The sequence below is a fragment of the Gavia stellata genome, chromosome 24 (genome assembly GCF_030936135.1).
Source record: "Gavia stellata isolate bGavSte3 chromosome 24, bGavSte3.hap2, whole genome shotgun sequence".
Classification (NCBI taxonomy): Eukaryota; Metazoa; Chordata; class Aves; order Gaviiformes; family Gaviidae; genus Gavia; species Gavia stellata.
The window spans coordinates 455,736-473,746 of NC_082617.1; the positions used below are offsets into that span (position 1 = coordinate 455,736).

An 18,011-nucleotide genomic window follows, 5' to 3' on the forward strand; every position below is an offset into this window, starting at 1 on the left:
GAGATGTTTAGGAAATGGATGGGCTGCAGTGAGTTGCAGGGCTATAACTTTATCAAGGCATTTCAGTGGCATTGTAAACCACCAGAGATGAGACCGAGTCGACCAGTTGTGATGCTGAGAAAGTTCAAGGCAGAAAGCATCGTTTCCACTCCAGCCTAGAGCTGAAGAAATCCCAAAGCCGCAAATGCTTGAACAGGCATCTGTTCCCTTGGTGTGGAACTGGTTAAGGTGGTAAACCCCCAGTCTTTAGTGGGTTAGTGGCCCTTTCCTGTCATGCTACTTGCAGGATGAGATGCTGCTGTTTTGAGAAGCTTCTCCGCACAGCACCTTGAGCACTGCCCAGTGCAGTATCTCCCCACGTTAGAGCAGGGGGAGCTGAGCAGCAGAGAAACGAGCAGACTTTAGCTAAATGTCAAGCTCTGAACCTTCTGCTTCCTTGAGGTCCTGGTAAAATCCTCCTGCTCTGCCTGGCAAGGCTGTAGCAGTTGAGGAGAGGGGACGCCGGGCAGCCCAATTCCCAAGTCCTGTCAGTTGCCTTGGGGGTTCCACTGGGTTCTTGGAAGTTGCCGGCACTGTGTCGGTTATTGCTGCGCCGGTGGGAGCGTGGTCACACCAATGGCTCCCTGGCCATCTCCTGTCTCTCCAGGCTGTCCACAGCCACCGAGTAGCCCATGGTGATTCAGGAAGCAAGAGTGGGCGCTACGCAAAGTGAATCCTCCAGGAGAAGCGTGAATTCCCTGTCCTAAGGGAGTGTCTGGCCAGCGGGCAGGAAGGAGGCAGTTTTGTTGGCAGGAGGGCCAACAGCAGGGATGCAGCAGCTACGTGATACTCAGTAGGATTGAATTATATACCTGGTCTAAGACAAAGTCTGGGGAGGTAAAGGTTTTTTTTAATGGGTTCGAAAATTGTTGTGCAACTTGCAGCGATGGTGGATACTTCTAGCTTAGCTGTAGATACCAGGGTAAAAGGGAACCTTGGGGAGGAGACTGAAGCTTGGATGTCCTTGGGGATCTTCAGCTTGGTGCCCTGCTCCGATACATCTTGGTTTCCTGAGACACGTCAGGAATTTCTACCCCAGCCCTGGGCATATTTCTTCATTGCTCTTCTAGGTGGTCTTCGCTGTTGTGTCCTGATTCCTCTGCCCAGGCTCAGGGCATTTGTGCTCTGAACCTAAAGCTGAGGTGGCAGCGCTGTCTGTGCCCTGAGCCTGGAGCAGAGGGGGAATTGCAACCCTTCCTTATGTTTCTGGGGTGGGTAGAGGGCTGTCTGAGGTGGGGAAGATGGAGATCTCCCCCCACCAGCCAGGGGTGGTGGGCTGGAGGCGTGCTGTGGCGCGGTTGCTGTTTTGTCTTGCCCCTACAGGGAGATGTGGCTGATTCCTTAGTTCTGTGCCTTTCCTCTGAATCTGGGAGGCTGATCCCTGCAGGCTCTAGGGAAGTGGAGCCGCAGGGCTGTCATAGTGCCTCGGTGGAGAGCAGGGGAAGCTGTAAGACGGGGCCAGGGCTGTGGAGGTTGGAAGCCCTCTGGAAATAAGCATTGTGGGCATGATGAACGGGATTAATTTCAAGCAAAGTGAAATTACAGGTAGAAAATTGGAACAAATAATCCAGTTATTCTGAAGACCTAATAGTAAAACGTGGAAATCCAGATTAATGTTGTATCATCCCCATTAGATTTCTGTCTTGGAAAAAGAGTTATTTCCAGCTTTAAATCCTAGCTCTTGCTACAGCATGTCCTCATGTCCCTAGTGCTGTGCTCTCTCATGTTTCTTGCAAGAACAAAAGGAGAGAGCAACGTTGTTGTTTCCTAACACTGTAAAGGGCCCAGTACCATGAACATGTGCAATGCTGTAGCTGTTTAGGGAGTAAAGGAATGAAGTTATTGCCTTGCTTGCAGGATGAGGGTAAACCTTGAGGGGGAGGGAATGGTCATCTTTGTATAGATGATGACTTGCTGTATACAGCAAGACATCATCCACACAAAAAAGGTGATGTGGAACAGAAGGAAGCAGAAGGGAATGTGAGCTGTGATTTTTGTCAGATAATGTCAGAATGAAAAAAAAAAAAAGTCAGAGTAGAGCTGGGTTTGAGAGCACTGGCCTTTCAAGTGCCAGAAAATAAGAAGCAGGGAAATCTATCTGTTCCTTGGTCCAGTTAGCCAGAAAGGGAGGGGAAATTATCTCTAGTCCAAAGTAGTGCTTAGCAAATACTGTACATGTTTCTCTTTGTTTGTGTTCGAGACCACTTTCTGGGGTTGTCGTCTCTTCTTGCCCTTTCTTGCACCCCCACTTTGTGTGACGCAGATGGAGAGAGGTGGTCGGCAGGCTGGTGGTTGGAAGAAGAATAGCCCATGGACCTGTTAACCCATGCTACTTGTAGGATGAGGATGCTGGAGAAGAACTGCCATTAGGATAAAGTCTTCAGTGGCCCGGCTGTCACATATTTGCATTTATATTTGAGCTAATTGCTCATGTTCCTTTAACGGTTTCATGCTTTTATTTCTGCTGTTACAGCCTCTAATGCCTGTAGGGAGCCTTAAGTTTGGGTGTTAATAAGTGAAAATGAGGGCCCTCATTCGCCATGGAGAAACGTTCTTGGGCACTGTGGTAACTTCATGCCTGGAAGGAGTCATATTTGCTGGATAATTTTTGTAACTTAAACCAACCAAATTAGCCTTGAGAAACTATAGTTCTTAATCAGAGTATTGAACTCTACGCTCCTTTAGTTGGAAGCATCACCAGGCTCCTTGCACAAAGGGTGGACATCGGGTTTGCAAAGTCGGCAAGTAGTCTGATTTTATTAATGCTGGGGGCAGCAGCGATCCCTGGGTTTAAGGTTGTTCATAGTACTCTGAGCACTTAGTAGGGTCAGGCACACAGTCACATCAGGTCAGCTGCCCTGGCAAAATGAAGCGGCTAAGTGACATTTACCTTCCTTCTGTTCCCACCGGAAAACTTGTGAAGAGGAATAAAGGACAGTTTGGCTGCTAATAGAGATTGGGTTAATAATTCCAGTAAATGGGATTCCAAAAGTAATGGAAGCCGGGGAAGGTGAGAAATGCCAGCAGGCCCTGGTGTGTGTTTGTGGCTCGTGGGACAGCACCCACAGCAAGAGGCTGTTTTGGCTCAGGGAATGTTTGTTCTGGGGTTTTACTGCTATGAATGTTGACTGTGCCACTTAAATATGGTCTAATCACGGAACAGGGTGGGGAGGCCTTAAGTTCTCCACTTCGGAAGGATGCTGCAGCCTGGAGACGTGGGTGTGTCCTCTGGTTCTGCCATGAATGGGATTCTAGAGTTTCAAAGTTCTATTGTTGCTCCTTGCAGGTGAGCTGAGAGATGGCCACTGGCAAGATGCATCTGTCCATGGGGTCCTCCAAAATGGCTGATGGATTCCAGAGCAAAGTGGTAGCACCTCGTTTTCCGAAGCTAGTCAGAGAGACAGAGGAGTCTGTAACTGTAAGTACCTGCTGTGGCTGGGCAGGCCCTGTGTTAAGGCTGGAAACTCCCCCTGTGTCCCTCCTGCGCCTTCCCTTCCTGTTGTCTAGCAGCACTGTGAAGCTGGACCCCACCTCCCCATCGCTTTGCTGCCCGGCTTCTGCTGGAGGTGGCTGTCATGGTGCAGTGGGGGATGGAGTGCGTGCTGCTTCGGGGAAAGTCCAGAGTCTTGCCTGGAGGCCAAGTTAAATGAATGTTCTGGGCATTGCACTGGAATAGCTGAAGCGTGAGGGTGTGCTTCATTCCATCCTCTTTGTGTGGGCAGTAATATCTTCTGTCACGTAGGCATACTTGCCAGTGCTGCTCTGACCGTACCTGCCCTCCAGGCAGCCGGGCATGTGGTGGGCTGCTTGAGCTCTGCCTGAAGACGTGGTTGGTCCCAGACAGACCAGGTTGCAAAACAGTTATTGTATCTCATATCCTGTGTGGAGCACAGATCCAGCCCTGCAAACAGCAGGGGAGTCAGGGCGATTCCTCCTTCCCATCCACAGATGTCCCCTTTGCTGACTGGAGCTCACTTGACTGGAGATGACCTAGTGCTCAGGCTCTGCCAAGGAGATATCTCCGTGTACTTCTGCAGAGGGGTCTGTGAGGCCAGAACAGAGAGAAAACAAGTGCTAATTAAGAAGAAATAACTAAAACTTGGACCCATTCCTCTCCACGTCAGTCTTGGCACAACGCTGCTTTTCTGCTTTCCTCTGACTCACCCAGCTGTGACATCACACACGTGTTGGTTGAGCGCGTTGTGCAAGGATGGAGTTTGGGGATTTCTGATAACTCCTCGCCACTCTCTTCAAAGGTCACTGGCTCAATGCAGCAAAACTAAAGAGAAAACAAATGCCCGAAGAGCAGAAATCCCCAAACATGTCACATCAAATCACGAAGGAGAAGCTAACGGTGGGGCAGAGCCACTTGGTTAGAGCGTGTGTGTTCGGCTCTATATCATTAATTTACTGATGTTAAATATTTCAGCAGGTAACTTAGGGGACTTCCAGGACTGTCGTAGTTATTCATCAGTGGCACTTGACCAAGAAAAGCCTTTCTGACCAAAGGCATCTGTGTAACTCTTGCTGGTGTTTTGCATTTCAGCTGACTCCCTCGGCCTTCCTGAAGGAGATGTCTCTCACCACGGAGCAGAGGCTGGCCAGCACTCGGGAGATGAGGCGGCCCCGGATTATCCAGCTTCTAGACATGAATGAAACCTCCCATCAAAAGGTAGCCTTTTCCTGCCCTTTTCCTTGCTGTTGGTGACATTTGAAGAGGGTGCGTGCTTGTGACGGGCCTGCCTCCAGCTTCTCTGAATACCTCTGTGACTAGGTCCTGTTGTCCTTTCCAAGTCCCGAGTGACTAGCGATAGGACAAGAAGAAATGGCCTCAAGTTGCGCCAGGGGAGGTTTAGACTGGATGTTAGGAAAAATGTCTTTCCAGAGAGAGCAGTGAAGCATTGGAACAGGGTGCCCAGGGAGGTGGTGGAGTCACCATCCCTGGAGGTGTTCAAGGAACGTGTGGACGTGGCACTGCGGGACATGGTTTAGTGGGCATGGTGGTGTTACGTTGGTGGTTGGACTTGATGATCTTACAGGTCTTTTCCAACCTTAGTGATTCTGTGAACTGGTGGTGGTGGTGGAGTTCCTTCTGCTGGGGGAAAAGTAAAACATTTTTCCCCCATGAGGCATTGAAGTCCTGATATGCTTAGTAGCCAATACGAATAACCTCTGCTGAACTTGGTGGGTTTTGCTGGAATTTAGCTACCAGTGCTAAAGCCCAATACTGGGGGAAGGCTGGGGCAGGACACCAGGGTGCGAGCTTGCCATTTTCCATCCTCCTGCTGAAATAGTCGCATCTCACTTCGGTACAGTTGCTGGCAAATGCTTGGGGTCATAGGACTCCCTCAACGGTGGCAGCATTGGCCTTTGAAAGCTGAGGGCCTACGGTAATTATTCAAGATTTAACAAAACCAATTGCATTAATGCTTTGGGTTGGAACAATGCGTGGGACCCTTGCAGGGTGTTAGAAATTGCAGGCTGCCAGATATACAGGGGAATCACGCTGGGCAGAGGCGATGTGGAGGTGCTTTATCTGGATCAACCTTTACTTTCAAGCTGCTTTTCTTACAGGACTGCTCAGTACAACACACAGTCCAAATGGGTAGATTGCTGAGGTAGGCTGTTGAGTGGAAAATTGCCAGCCAGAGACCTGTAACGAATTGGTTAAGGACTGCCCTAGACAGCACAGGAGCTTGGGAATGCGTCAGACGAGCGCACAAATAACTGGCAGTGTGCCGCAGCCACACATGGAGACCTGCCCATGTCTTTCGAGGGGGAGCAGTGCAGCTGGAAGAGGGGAGACAAAGCAGGGAGGAATTTCCTCAAAGTAATGCCTCTGCTCTGTAAGCATTTGCTGTTTGTGTATGTTTTCAGCCATGCTTCTGCAGTGGTGTTAATTAAGAGCAATAATAGAATACAGTAAAGCATCCCTTTTAAAGCTCATGGCAAAAGGAGATCTCAAGTCCAGTCTTACTCAAGTTGCCCAGTAATGCTGAGAAAAGAGCTGAACCTTATCACCATCTAATGTTCCCCTCACATGTCTTTTTCCTGACTACTGTTACTTTCTTGTTGGCCTTACCTCCTCTGGTACTGTTCTCTTCTTACTGATTTCTAGGCTCTATATCAAAAAATGATATCTGGGGATGTGTGGGACTTGGTCTCTCTGTCTCAGAGTAAAGATCACCCCGAAATGGTTTCCCACGGAGTCTCACATAAATTCTTGGGTTTCGCTTTCTCCGTGAGCGCTCATGGCTCTTTCAGCAAGTGCTCCGGAGCTGTGTGACCCCGTTAGCACAGGGCTCTGCTGGAGGTAAGCGCTGCCTTGCATTTTGGAGAAGGAAACCTGGAGCAACACCTCCCAAAAGAGCTTCTTAGCTTGAGCCCGCTCAGCGTGGCCCAGAAACTTTTGCTGAGCTCAGAACACAGGTGGGTGAGCTCCTGTTTCCCTAGTGTGAGCTAGGCAGACATAGTCACCAAGAGACTGTACTTCCCGGGAGATCAATGTAGGAATCTCATTCATGAATCTTTTTGCCAGCAGCTGAACCTCTCACTGCTCTCTCTTGCATCTCCAGTTCTCCTCAGTTGACCTGGACCAGAGCTTGTTTCAGCCTTTTCCATCAGAGGTGGTGTTTCAGAGCTACGTCCCCTGCGAGGTCTATGAAGCGCCGCTGATTCTGAGGAACACCGACAAGGTAAGTGCTGGGATGTGGAGGTTTAACGCCGTGCTGGAAGAGGAGAGCAGTGTAATTCACGGGGTATACAGCATAGCAAGTTACCTGCTGCAGCGCAGCACGTCAGAATCAAATGTCTCACCACCTTTATTTTGCAAGCTGGTGGAAATCTTCCCATGCTGGAGATTCTCCCCCTGATTTTGGCCATGCGTTGGTGGTATCTAGCCCAAAGGAGCTTTTCTAGTCAGCATCCTTCCTCTCGAAATCCCCGGACTGAGGGGAATGTCAGGGGCTGTACAGTCCATATCTGCCCTCATGCTTTACCTCGAGTGTGTATCGTGTCCTGGTGGCTCCTTGGTTAACCTTGGTTTCTGGCAGGGCATCTCTGCCTCTCACAACCTGTTTAGCTGCCTCTGCAGCTCAGTGTCAGAGCACAGGGGTTGAGTCTTCTCCGCTTTATGCTGGAATAAGTTACAATTAGTGGTGTTAGCACTCCAGAAAGGGTGTTTTGAAACAGCAGTGGAAGCGGACTGATTTAGCAGGAGCAGTGGGAGGCCTTTAGGGGCCACTTTAGGCTCCTGGTAAGTTTAATTCATTTCTGCCCAGGTTTTTCTAAGGCAACGTGGCTCTCTGCTTTCCCTTTGGAGAACCACAGCCCATCCACAGTAACATGCTCTTGAAGGTCTCCACCTTTCCTTGAAAAAATTGTGATCGTTTTGAGATTTCCCAAGGAAGTTGAGAAGGGAAAAGTTGAAAAACGTCAGCAATTTTGTTCCACTGTAAAGAGGAGAATTGAGACCTTCTGAATTTCAGCAGGGGAAATATTTGCTGGAGTGAGGCATGTGCCAAGAGCAAGGTGGTGGGAAAAGAGAGGAGCGAGGAAAGGAGCTGAGTTAGAAGGTGCTCTGGGAGAGAACTTTGTACAGGCAAGGGTTTCTCCTGACACCTAGCAGTAAGTGTGCTGGAAGCAGAGAAGGGTCAGAAAAAGAAAGGTGTAATTAAAGACAGTCTTGTGTACTGAAGAGTGAGACGTATCCATGAGAGGAGGGCGGCAGGATGGGAAGATGGAAGTGTACACGAGAGCGGGTGAATTAACCCCCTCTCCAAATCTCCCTGTTGGGGGAAACAAACAGGTGGACAAAAAAGCGCTGTTGGGGCATATGGCAGGTGGAGGAACAGCAAGAGAAGTCAAAGTATATTGTGAGATGACAGGTTTTGACAGGGACACGGTTGAAAAGAAGCCCCTTTGGCAAGGGAGGATGCAGGCATGGCCCCTCAGTTATTCCTGGAGAGTGCTGTGCCATTCCTGGTCTGGCATTCAGCTCGGGGATATTGGAAAGATGCAGCGTGGATGCCCATGCCCCAGGGATACCATTTATGTGGTCCACAGTGATTCTGGGCACTCTTTGCTGTAGGTATCCTTTCCTGATTAAAGTGTGCCTCAGTTTCTCTTTCCCTATGGCTCTGCTTCATTCCCACTAAGTCTTTTGGCTTCAGTTGCTCCGTTATCCATGTGGCACTTCAAAATGTTTGTCTTTGCCAAGTACCAGCCAACAGGCAAACAGTTAATTTGCTCTATTCCTGCTCCCTCAAGTGGAAAAGAATGTCTGCATCAACATTTCTGCCATTCCCAGTAAAAAATCCTAAACTTGTACAGCTGCACCTTGGGATTTGGATGCCCCGTAAAGAGGAGGCAATGTGTGAACTGTTGATTTTTTTTTCCAAAATGAATTAGTTTTGAAGCTAGTAAGACCTCAACCATTGGACAGTGCTGGTGTGAAAGTAAGATCGGCTCTAAGGAAAATCCTTGGCATATTTAAGTACACAAAGTTAGAGATGATAGTCCTAAGAGAGGTTATTATGTTTTACTTTCGTTGGCTTTTGATAATGTCCTAGAGAAAAGCAACATGGTGCTCTGTCTCTGTTTTCTCAGCAGTTTCCCAGATTCTTCTGAATCATACTGACTTCTACTGCATGGTAGCCTGGTGCTGTCTGCTCCATCAAAATCCAGCTGACAGCAAAGTGTATTCCAAAGAGAGGCTCTGTAATCATTCAAATACAGAAGCGCTTTGCTACATACTTCCTGTTTGTACCTGTGTTTTGTACAAGTGCTTTTCTGTCTTCAGGCTGCTCCTCATGTCTTCTGTGTGGCTTTTGCTGAAGGTCTTAACTCATCTCCCAAGGGATTTGGTGACCAAAATGTTTGTCTGCAGTGTGAAATTGGCTCTGGGAACTCGCTGCCCCAGGGCATTGCTGGGAGCAAAGAGTGTTTGGAGAGTTCAGGACTGCCTGGGCCGTGGGTTATCAGGCTCGGGTGGGTGGTGCAGAATGAATCTCCACTTTTGCCAAGCCTCATGTGGGTTCGTTGTTTCTCAGTGAAGCTGCCTGTCAGTCAAAATCACCTGTTTTAGACTTTCTGAGATGAGGTTTGGTGCTCAGGGGTTGATATCCGTGTGCTAGAAAATGCCTGTGTGCAGTCTCTGTGTTTGTGGCATCCCAGAGGGCAGAAACTTGCAGCAGGGTGCCTGCAGGGACTCCCGGGTGTGGGGAGGAATGCCCAGAGATCTGCCTTGCCTGCACTGGCAGCTGCCTGGCTACAATCAGCAGGCAGCAAGAGGCTCCGGAGAGCTGAGATTGGCTTTTAGTAATGAAACCACAGTGTGAGTCAGTGCTGGTCATGCATCTCAAGGCAGAAAATGCCTTTGAAGCCCATAATTGATAGGCACAGCCTGGGGGGTCGTCTGGCTTGCCATTATTGTGGTAAGTTGACTGCTCTGATCTTCTGCATCAGCCTTTCCTTATAGAGTATCATGCTTCTTCCTTGCTTCTCTACAGCCCCCTTTAAATTCTCTTAGCCATCTCCTTGTTTCTGGGGTTGTCCCTTTGTTTTCCTATGTTCCTCCTTTTGCTCCTCAGCTTGCTTTTATTCCCAGTAAGGCCACAATGTCTGTGGTCTCCTTCTCTTGTTGGTCTGCCTGCATGACTCTGTAGCATTGCAGCTTGACTGCCCTGCTCAAACCCGGTAGGTTAGAAGTGAATTTCTTCCTTGCCCCAGTATAACACGTCCTGTTTTGCCTTCAGATGATACATTCCCCCTTTAGAGGTGCGATGGCATGGATGTGCGCAGGCAGAAGCAAGCAGGTTCTCGGGGTTTGTTGACTATGTGGATGACTTGATTCTGGTATCGTATCGCCATGCTGCTGGTGTCTTATCTGCTTGGCACTTCTTCACAGCAGGGCATTGCCCTACTGCCTCTGGCCTGGAGCTATTTTGCCCCAGCAGCAGGGATTCAGGTCCACCCTTGTGTATTATGTGTATGTACCTCGAGAGGTAAAAGTGCTTTGGAAAGGTGGTTGAGGCAGGATGTCACCAGGGCATGGCTAGGTCTCTTCTCCTCATGTTTCCACAACTGGCAAAGTCATAGTCTCATGTCTTTCCTGTAGGTTCCTCGGCTGGTGAAGGTCGTCTTGGAGAGCTCACCTTATTTCAAGTTGATCAGCCCGAAGGATACGTGCCGTAAGGTAGCACCTGGCATGCGTTCCACTTTCCGCATCCTTTTCACCCCTGAGGAGAACAAGGTGAGAGTGGAGGTGCCAAGAGGTTGGTGCCTTCAGGGGAAGCTGCACCTGCAGGGCCGGATTCAGACCAGGGCATCTGGTGTGGGTTTTGTGGAACTGTCCTGGTTTTGGTGGGGTTGCACTGGATCTAGAACTGGGGGAAACTCTTTCCCCATGGTGAAGATTATGCTCTCACAGGCTGGAGGCTCTTGTGTGTTTCAGACTGCTTTTATCCTTCAGCGCTGGCACATTTAACGTAATGTCTATTGGCTTCAGGGATAAGAGAGTCTACCGTCTGTGGTGGGGCAGCCTCTCAAGGTGTCGGTTTGTAGTATCTGTCCGTTGCTGCATAATTATGGGTTTGCTCCACTAATTATAAATACAAAGGTCTGTTTAAAAGTGACCTGTTATTTGGGGGACCCAAAGTAAGCCTGATCAGAGTGAGGACCACCACCTTTGAAAAGTGCAGTCACCTTAATGTATATCACGTTGGACACAGTAGTGACACAGCTGAGCGTTGTGTCTAAAGTAATTGCTTTTTTTGCATGCCGGTTCTAGTCCACCCGCTGCTGTGAGGTCTGCTCCAGGCTGCAGCTGGTCACATCTTGGCATTGCAGGGTGCTGCTAGGCGCTGCAGCAGGGACTCGCAGGCTGTGCTTTCCCTCCCTGTGCTTTCTTGAGCGTTCGTGAGGGAAGGTGCACGTGGAACAGTAGGAAAGTGGCAGGGAGGGGTGTTGATAAGATGTTTAGCCATCTCAGTGGCAGGGGTGTAATTATTATGGAAAATCCTAGAGGCATGAGTAGATCCAGAGAGCTTTTCTCTTTCCCACCTGGCAGCCACTTCCCTGCCTGGCTCTGGACTGGAGCAAAGATGATGCTTTTTCTTCCCCTGTGTTTCCAAGCCTTGCAGCCGTGCTGTTTCTGAGGATACTTGCCCGCCTGCGATCCAGCTGCGAGTGTAGGGGAGAGGGAGTGCTGTGCCCATGGCAGGGAGCCAGCCTGGTGCAGAGCCACTGAGCTCTAGATGTCCTTAACTCAGCAGGAGGTTGGTGTGCTGCAGATGACATTGAGACATCTGCCTGGCAGAGCACGTATGGGACTAAAGGGGCAGGTACAGTCTGCAGGCAGACCCCTTACCCCAGAGCCTGTGGGCAGTAATACTGGTGTGGCTGTGTCTTCATGCGTGTTATTGTGGTTGCTCTGTCACCTGGCGCCTATTCTGTGCCACACATACTTTTGCTTGGAGGTTTGAATACCAGTGCCATGGCCCTGGCAAGTCTGATTCTCAGTGCTGTGATGCGAAGGGTCAGTGCTGTTACCTGGAGGCTTGTTAATACAGAGGATTTAGTCCATGGCAGGGAAGGGAGGAAGCATTGCGGGCAGACAAAGACAGGCAGGCTGACTCCTTCCACCAGCCCCCCGCCACCCCTTAGCACTGTTTTTCCCATGACTTTGTTGGAGAGGCAAGGTTAGGGGATAGCTCTGAGCCAGCTGGTGTTTCTGCAGCAGGCCAGAGGTGCAAGATCTCTTTGGGCATAGCTGTTTTCTCATCTTCCATTTGCAGCTGAGATTCAGTTTAACACTTTGTCCTGTCCTCAAACAGTATGGATATAGAAAACTGAAGAGGAAATGCCCTGTGGTGCCTGGCTCCCCATGCTTGTGAAATAATCTGTTCCTTTGGAGGGACTGAGAAATTATTTAACATCATTAATATTTAGGGTAAAAATTATGTTGGCCTCGGGCAGTTCTCCATGCTACCCAAGTGACACGAGAGCTTAATGTCACTGAGGTAGGCTTTGCGAAGTACACTGGTGCCTTAAAATGTGATTTATTAGTATAAATTAGTGTTCATTTTTGGGGTGGAAGAGGTAAATGGGTGCCCATGAAGGGCGGCAAAGTGCTGCTCTTCAAGTTTCGAGAGGCAGCAGAGCAACACGTGAACATCACCACAAGTAGAAGTAGGGTGAGATAACTGCCAAGAGCACTGATGTCCAATACTTTGTCCCTTGTCTTGCCCTTGAACAGGTGAGCATCTGGATAGGGAGCTCTGCCAGCGAGAGGTCCTCCGCACAGCTTTGGTGACAGCCTGGCGGGTTTCTGCTGAACTGGGTTTTGTGCCCCGTGCAGGGGTTGTGCAGGGCATTGAGAGAGGGGTGCGTGCTGCTCGGTGAGGAGCATGTAGGGGTTTATACAGCCGAATCAGTATTTTGTACAAATACGAACATTCTGTCTCGTCCTTGTTGGAGCGTGAGTCAGAGAAGTACCCAAGTGCTGTAGCTCAGCTAGAAATGCATCAGTAGCGTGGTCAGGAGGTGCACAGCACCTTGAAAACCCCTTAGTGAAGAGGCAGGCTCTGGGAAATGGTTCTGTAAAGCCACCTGCGTTGGGCTTGCAGTTGCTGGCATGCAGAATATCTGTGGTTTAGCTGTGCAAGGCTTATGAGTGCTCCCTTGGCACAACCTCTGCCTCTCTGCTGCTCCATGATCCACTGGGATTGTGGACAACCCAGTGAATCGGGATGCAGGTACAAACCCCTCTGTCAAGGTTGGCGAGTCTTCCTGGTGTGGAGCTGGTTTCTGTAATTCTCTTGTTTTGAATCTGTTCTTCCCCAGGGTACGTCTGACTTCAGTGAAGTCGCTCACGATTCAGGGGAGTAAAATTGCAGCTAAGCCCTAACTAAAAGGACCATGGGAGTTGTTAGTGGCTGAAATGCCATGTGCCATGCAGGCCTTCCTTGAAAAATGCGCAGTTTCCTATTGTCTCGCAGTCATTTGGGAATGTGCCACGTGATTAGACTGTCAGAAAGTGAGGAAATAGCTGACATGTCTCTTTGTTTATTGGCACTTGTGTTACAAATATGAAATGCTAATTCTTCTGTTGGGCAACATATGCAATTAGTTGTTCTTGCTGCTTCTGATTGACGCATTTCTGTTTTATGGCTCCGGTTGTACAGCGGGGGTGTTCTCGTGCCACCTGTGTTCCCGGGTGTCCTTGCGCGATGGTCTGACAGTCTCTGCCTAATTGGAAACCATCGTGGAACTGACTGGCAAATAAACAACAGCCAGAAATACTGACATTTGTGTGTCCTTTAGGCTTATCAATAGATTATCTTAAAGGAAGAAGGAAGGAAGACGACTATAAAACCACAGCACAGCCTATTTTGTTTTGTCCTCTTGCTCTTTTCACTGTAGCAATACAATATTTTCAGGCAATCCAAGTTCAGTCTGTAAGGTTTGCAAAATTCATTACCGATGCTCAGTGGAGGCTGAATTAATGCTCATTGATTAATATGAAATATGACAGGACGATGAGCTGTTCCATTACTGAAATGAACTCCTTTAAAATTCAGTCCAGCCCTGTTAGATGTTTTGTAGCACACGGAAGCTATTCCAAGTATACTTTCAAGAAGACTCCTGGGAGGAGGAAAGGGGCAGAAGATCAAGGCAAATGGCCCTGCGCAAAATGAACCTGGAGCGAAGGGACTGATTTCAAAGCATCCTGTGACTTGGTGGCTGAGGGAGGCAGGAGGAGGGGTACCCCTTCTCGTCTGAAGCCATCTTCATCCTCCAGCCTCCCTCCTCTCTTTTAACAGCCCTTATTTTCCAGCCTTGATGGTATCATGGTTTCAGCAGGGAGCTTGCCCTATTTGACTTACTATGCTACCTCCTGCTACAAGGATCTCTTCTTTGCAGTTGCCTGCTGCAAGGAATTCAGTGAAGTGTTTAGGATCGGTTCTACAGTAAAACTGACATCCGAGTTTGCTGGCATACTGGGCAGTTAAGGCTGATATCCCTGTGACAGTCATGAATGTTAGCCTGAGTTTGCAAAGAGCTTGAAGTGACACCTTTGATACAAGCCGTTGCTTTAATTTCAGCGGGTGCTAATTCAAATGCCATCGGTGATGCTTTGCAGGCCAGAGCTTGTAACTTACTGCTTATCAAAGGGGAGTAAGAGAAGAGGAACCATCGTACAGTGAACTGTATTTTCCCTGAAATTGAGAGCGGAGCTGTATGAAGCATGAAGTCGTATTTTCCTGAAAATCTATAGCCTGAAGCTGCATCTAAACACAACGGTCTTTAAAGCATGGAAGTGATGCAACCCCTCCCTCACCCAGGCATGTTTACTTAGAGACCTGGTTTTAAACAGCCTGCTAAGGGTTTGCAGTTGCAAAGTCAAACAAGATTTTAAACTGGCTTCGACTGTACCCCTAGACTGTGAGTAAGTGCATAGCAGAGTTGGTAAGACAGGGCAGTGCTGCAGTGGAGAATTGCAGCCTTGATCTTCCTCCAGGGGAGGGCGATTCAGCTTTCAAAAGCTTACAGGACCATGGATTCACAGCAGCGTGAGCAGCCAGCTTCTGCCTAGCACCCCTCTTTCCTTGGTTCCCCCCCACACCCCATTTGGCCTGACGCTGCATTCAGCTTTGCTGCGAGGTCCCACTTTGGGGTCCTAGAGCGCGGTTGAAGGGTCAGCACGTGCTGAAGTGCTTTGAGTCAAGCTTTGTAGAGGATGCACGGTCCCAGGTTGTCCCTGGAGAAGGGGCTCAGCACACAACATGTGTGTATGTGAATGGCAAGAGGCAGCTTTCTCTCTCAAAGGTCACGGTTGTCTCTGCGAGGCCAAATCCTTGTTGCTTTAGCCTTGTCTTTGCAGACCTGGAGAAGTCCCTTCCCCAGGTGCTGCTGTGCAGGCAGTCCCAGTGCCCCTCACCGGCAGCGGAGCTGGGAAGGCTGGCTGTGCTTGCTTTTGGGGGGATTGATTCCTTGGGCTCTTATTTACATTGCTGCTGATCTGCTCCTTAGCAATGACAATGACTTGAAAATTATTTCCTTTTACTTCCCTCAAATGCCTCCAGCTGTTGAAGTTTTCTTTTTTCTTTATTCCCCTGCTGATCTGAACTCCTTGGGTCCTCCTCTGTCTACCTGGCATCTGGAAGGGAGAGATAAGTACATATGGCATGCCCAGACTTAATAAGGCACGCAGATTTCAATTGGATTTACAATGCCTTTGTTAGAGGAGTGTGGCCAAAATAACAACAAAAAAAAGTAAATAGGATTCTTTATTTGCTAATGCAGTTTCTGAGGATCTAAACAGTCCAGGATGTGAAGTACCCAGCTAATAGGTGCTTTAAATTCAGATGGACTGCCCATAGCTTTTATTTTAGAGGGCTTAGGCTGCAAGGTTGAGTACAAAATTGCTAATTCAGAAGGACTTGCTGAGGATGAAACGCATTCCTGAAATGTGATCTTCCAGTCTGTAGGTCGTTTGCTGCAGTTCCTTTCCTGGTATTTTACCTTCCAAATATGAGAAGCAAAAGCCCTTCTGCAATATCCAGTGTGAATATTTGAGATACCCAGAATAAAAGATACTTCTTTATTCTTTTTCCACCTTGGATGTGACAGCGTCTGTTACTGCAACCTTAAACCCCAGCCGAGCAGGCGGTTGGTAGGCTCTGGGTGTTAACTGTTGTGCTAAAGCTGTAGCTCTGTGTCTGTGCCTCGTCTGGCTGCTGTAGGTCCCTTGCAGGCTTGGAGAGGATGGGTATGGGAGCAGGAAATCCCAAGGGCAGAGGAATGCGAATCTTGTCTGGTTGAGGGGGTTTGCTGCTGTGTGCAAATCCTAAATTGTCTGCTTGCTGCTTCAACAATTATAAAAATACCAAACGAGATAAAAGCACTGAGTGGAAAAAAGATCAGGAGAACAAGTGAGTGATAAGAGGCAGAGCTTTTATCAACTGGTCACTAAGAGCTGCTGGAGGTAATGGCTCCTGGCCCTACGAATCAGTTTTACCACTGCTTTCAGCGGGGGGCAAGGTGATACTCCCAGCCCAGCTATGCCACACTGTAGATCTGGAGATCGATCTGCTCAACCCTACAGCAGAATGATTTTGGTGATTGGATTCACCTCCCTACTGCTAAATGCCAGACAGCTTGAGGGGGGGGTCTGTCTGTCTCTTTTCTGAGCAAGCCAATGACTGGGAATGGCAGAGCTGAGTTTGCTCTGGTCGGGATGTCTGACCTGCCTCAGGGAGGCGTGCTAGCAAGGCAGCAAGTCGCTTATTCTGGAGACTGTACAAAAGAGAGGTGATGAAGACATCAGTCATGCAGCGGAGGGGAAGCAAAGCTGTTTGCTGCCTCCCCTGAGGCTAGGAGGAGATGTAAAGGGAAACTGAGATTAGACAGAGGAAGAGCTCTCTTTAAGCCTAGGGCAGAGCTGGAACAGGCTGCTGAGGGCAGGGGTGGAGTTGTTAGTGCTTTCAAGTACTTGTCAAACATCTCTTGAGTAGTGTGGGTACAGAGCTGAGCCAGTTCTGGGGTGGGGAGGTGGATCAGATAACCTTTTAAGGGTGTGTGTCCCCAGCTTTGTCTCCATAATGCTATGGGAAGGGGTGGGAAATACACCTGTACCCTACACTCAGCTGATATAAAGCAATTATTGTGTCCAACTTGTTAAGTATTTCACCAGACTGACTCTTGATTGTGCATGTGGCAAAGTCCTTCTGAAAATGTACCTGAGCATCTCCTGCCAAGCTTCAAGGAGGTCACTGCATTGCTGGGATTGGAGTTGGCCCTGTGGCACAACTGAGTTCTTAGTGGTGCCTTTAATAGTCTGCAGTGGCGATCAAGGCAGGTTCTTGTTACTGCTGTAATCCCGTACATGAAATGACTCTATTTTGGTGCCTCAGAATCCAAGTGTCAGATGATTTTGTCTGGATCCGCCAGCTTGCTGGGAAAGCAGGTGACTCAAGGGGGTTGTTCCTTCTTTGCGAGTTAGCAGCCCTGTTCAAGTCGTGCTACTGGACTGAAAGGTCATTAAGGCAAATAGGACTATTATATTATTGAATGCTCCTGTTAGAGTCCTAGAAAACAGCAGCTTTCCTTCTGCCGTGGGGATGGTACTAAATGGACTGTGCTGAGATTGCTTCTTTCCCTGCAGGATTACTTCCACCAGCTCACCTGCATCACGGAAAGGGAAAAGTTCGTTGTGCCGATCCGAGCTATAGGTGCCCGAGCCATCCTGGACTTCCCTGACCAGCTGAACTTCGGTGTCTGTCCCGTCAAGTACAGCACCCAGAAAACACTGCTGGTTCGCAACATGGGGAACCGGGAGGCCCGCTACCGCATGAGCACTCAGAGGTAAAGGAACTCAACATCTTGCTTGTGCAAAACACTGTTGCGTGATAATAGATTTGGTAAGCAGTAACAAAAAGGAACCAGAGCATCTGAGCTGCTGTATTGCAGGCATAGCTGGAACTGGGCAGGACATGTGGGTCTGGCAGTTGCTTACAGTGTTTTAAGCATGATACAACCTTCGATGAAACTCGGCAAGCTGCAGGGAAGTTTCATACTGCAGTGGTGTCTCCAGCACAGCCTCTCACAAGACCAATTCTGTTAGTTTGAAAGAACAAGTAAAGGAAGGCAACCTGACCGCCCTTGGGCTGTATGGGATAGTGCGTGGCAGATGACAGCTCTAGGAGCTCAGTTCATGTAGACCAAATGCAGTGTTAGGAAATGACCAGCTATGAGCTGGTGGAAGAGACATTGAAGAGTTGATCAGCAGCTGTGTCTCTATTGGCAAGTAATTCTGAGCAATTGGAGATCAGTCGATCAAAGCTGAGGGTACTGAGGCCCTGACAGTAACACTGTGTGGTCAGGAACTTTGTTTTCCGGTAGGTTTGGTCTGGTCCCTGGGAGCAAATATTCTTACGTAGAATGAGCTCTTAAGTGGAGACGAGCAGACA

General features: G+C 48.9%; 1 pseudogene; it reads left to right on the forward strand.

The window, feature by feature from the left end:
* Positions 1-3,337: 3,337 nt before the first annotated feature.
* LOC132319107 (hydrocephalus-inducing protein homolog) overlaps positions 3,338-18,011 on the forward strand; it is a 67,699-nt pseudogene continuing 53,025 nt past the window's right edge.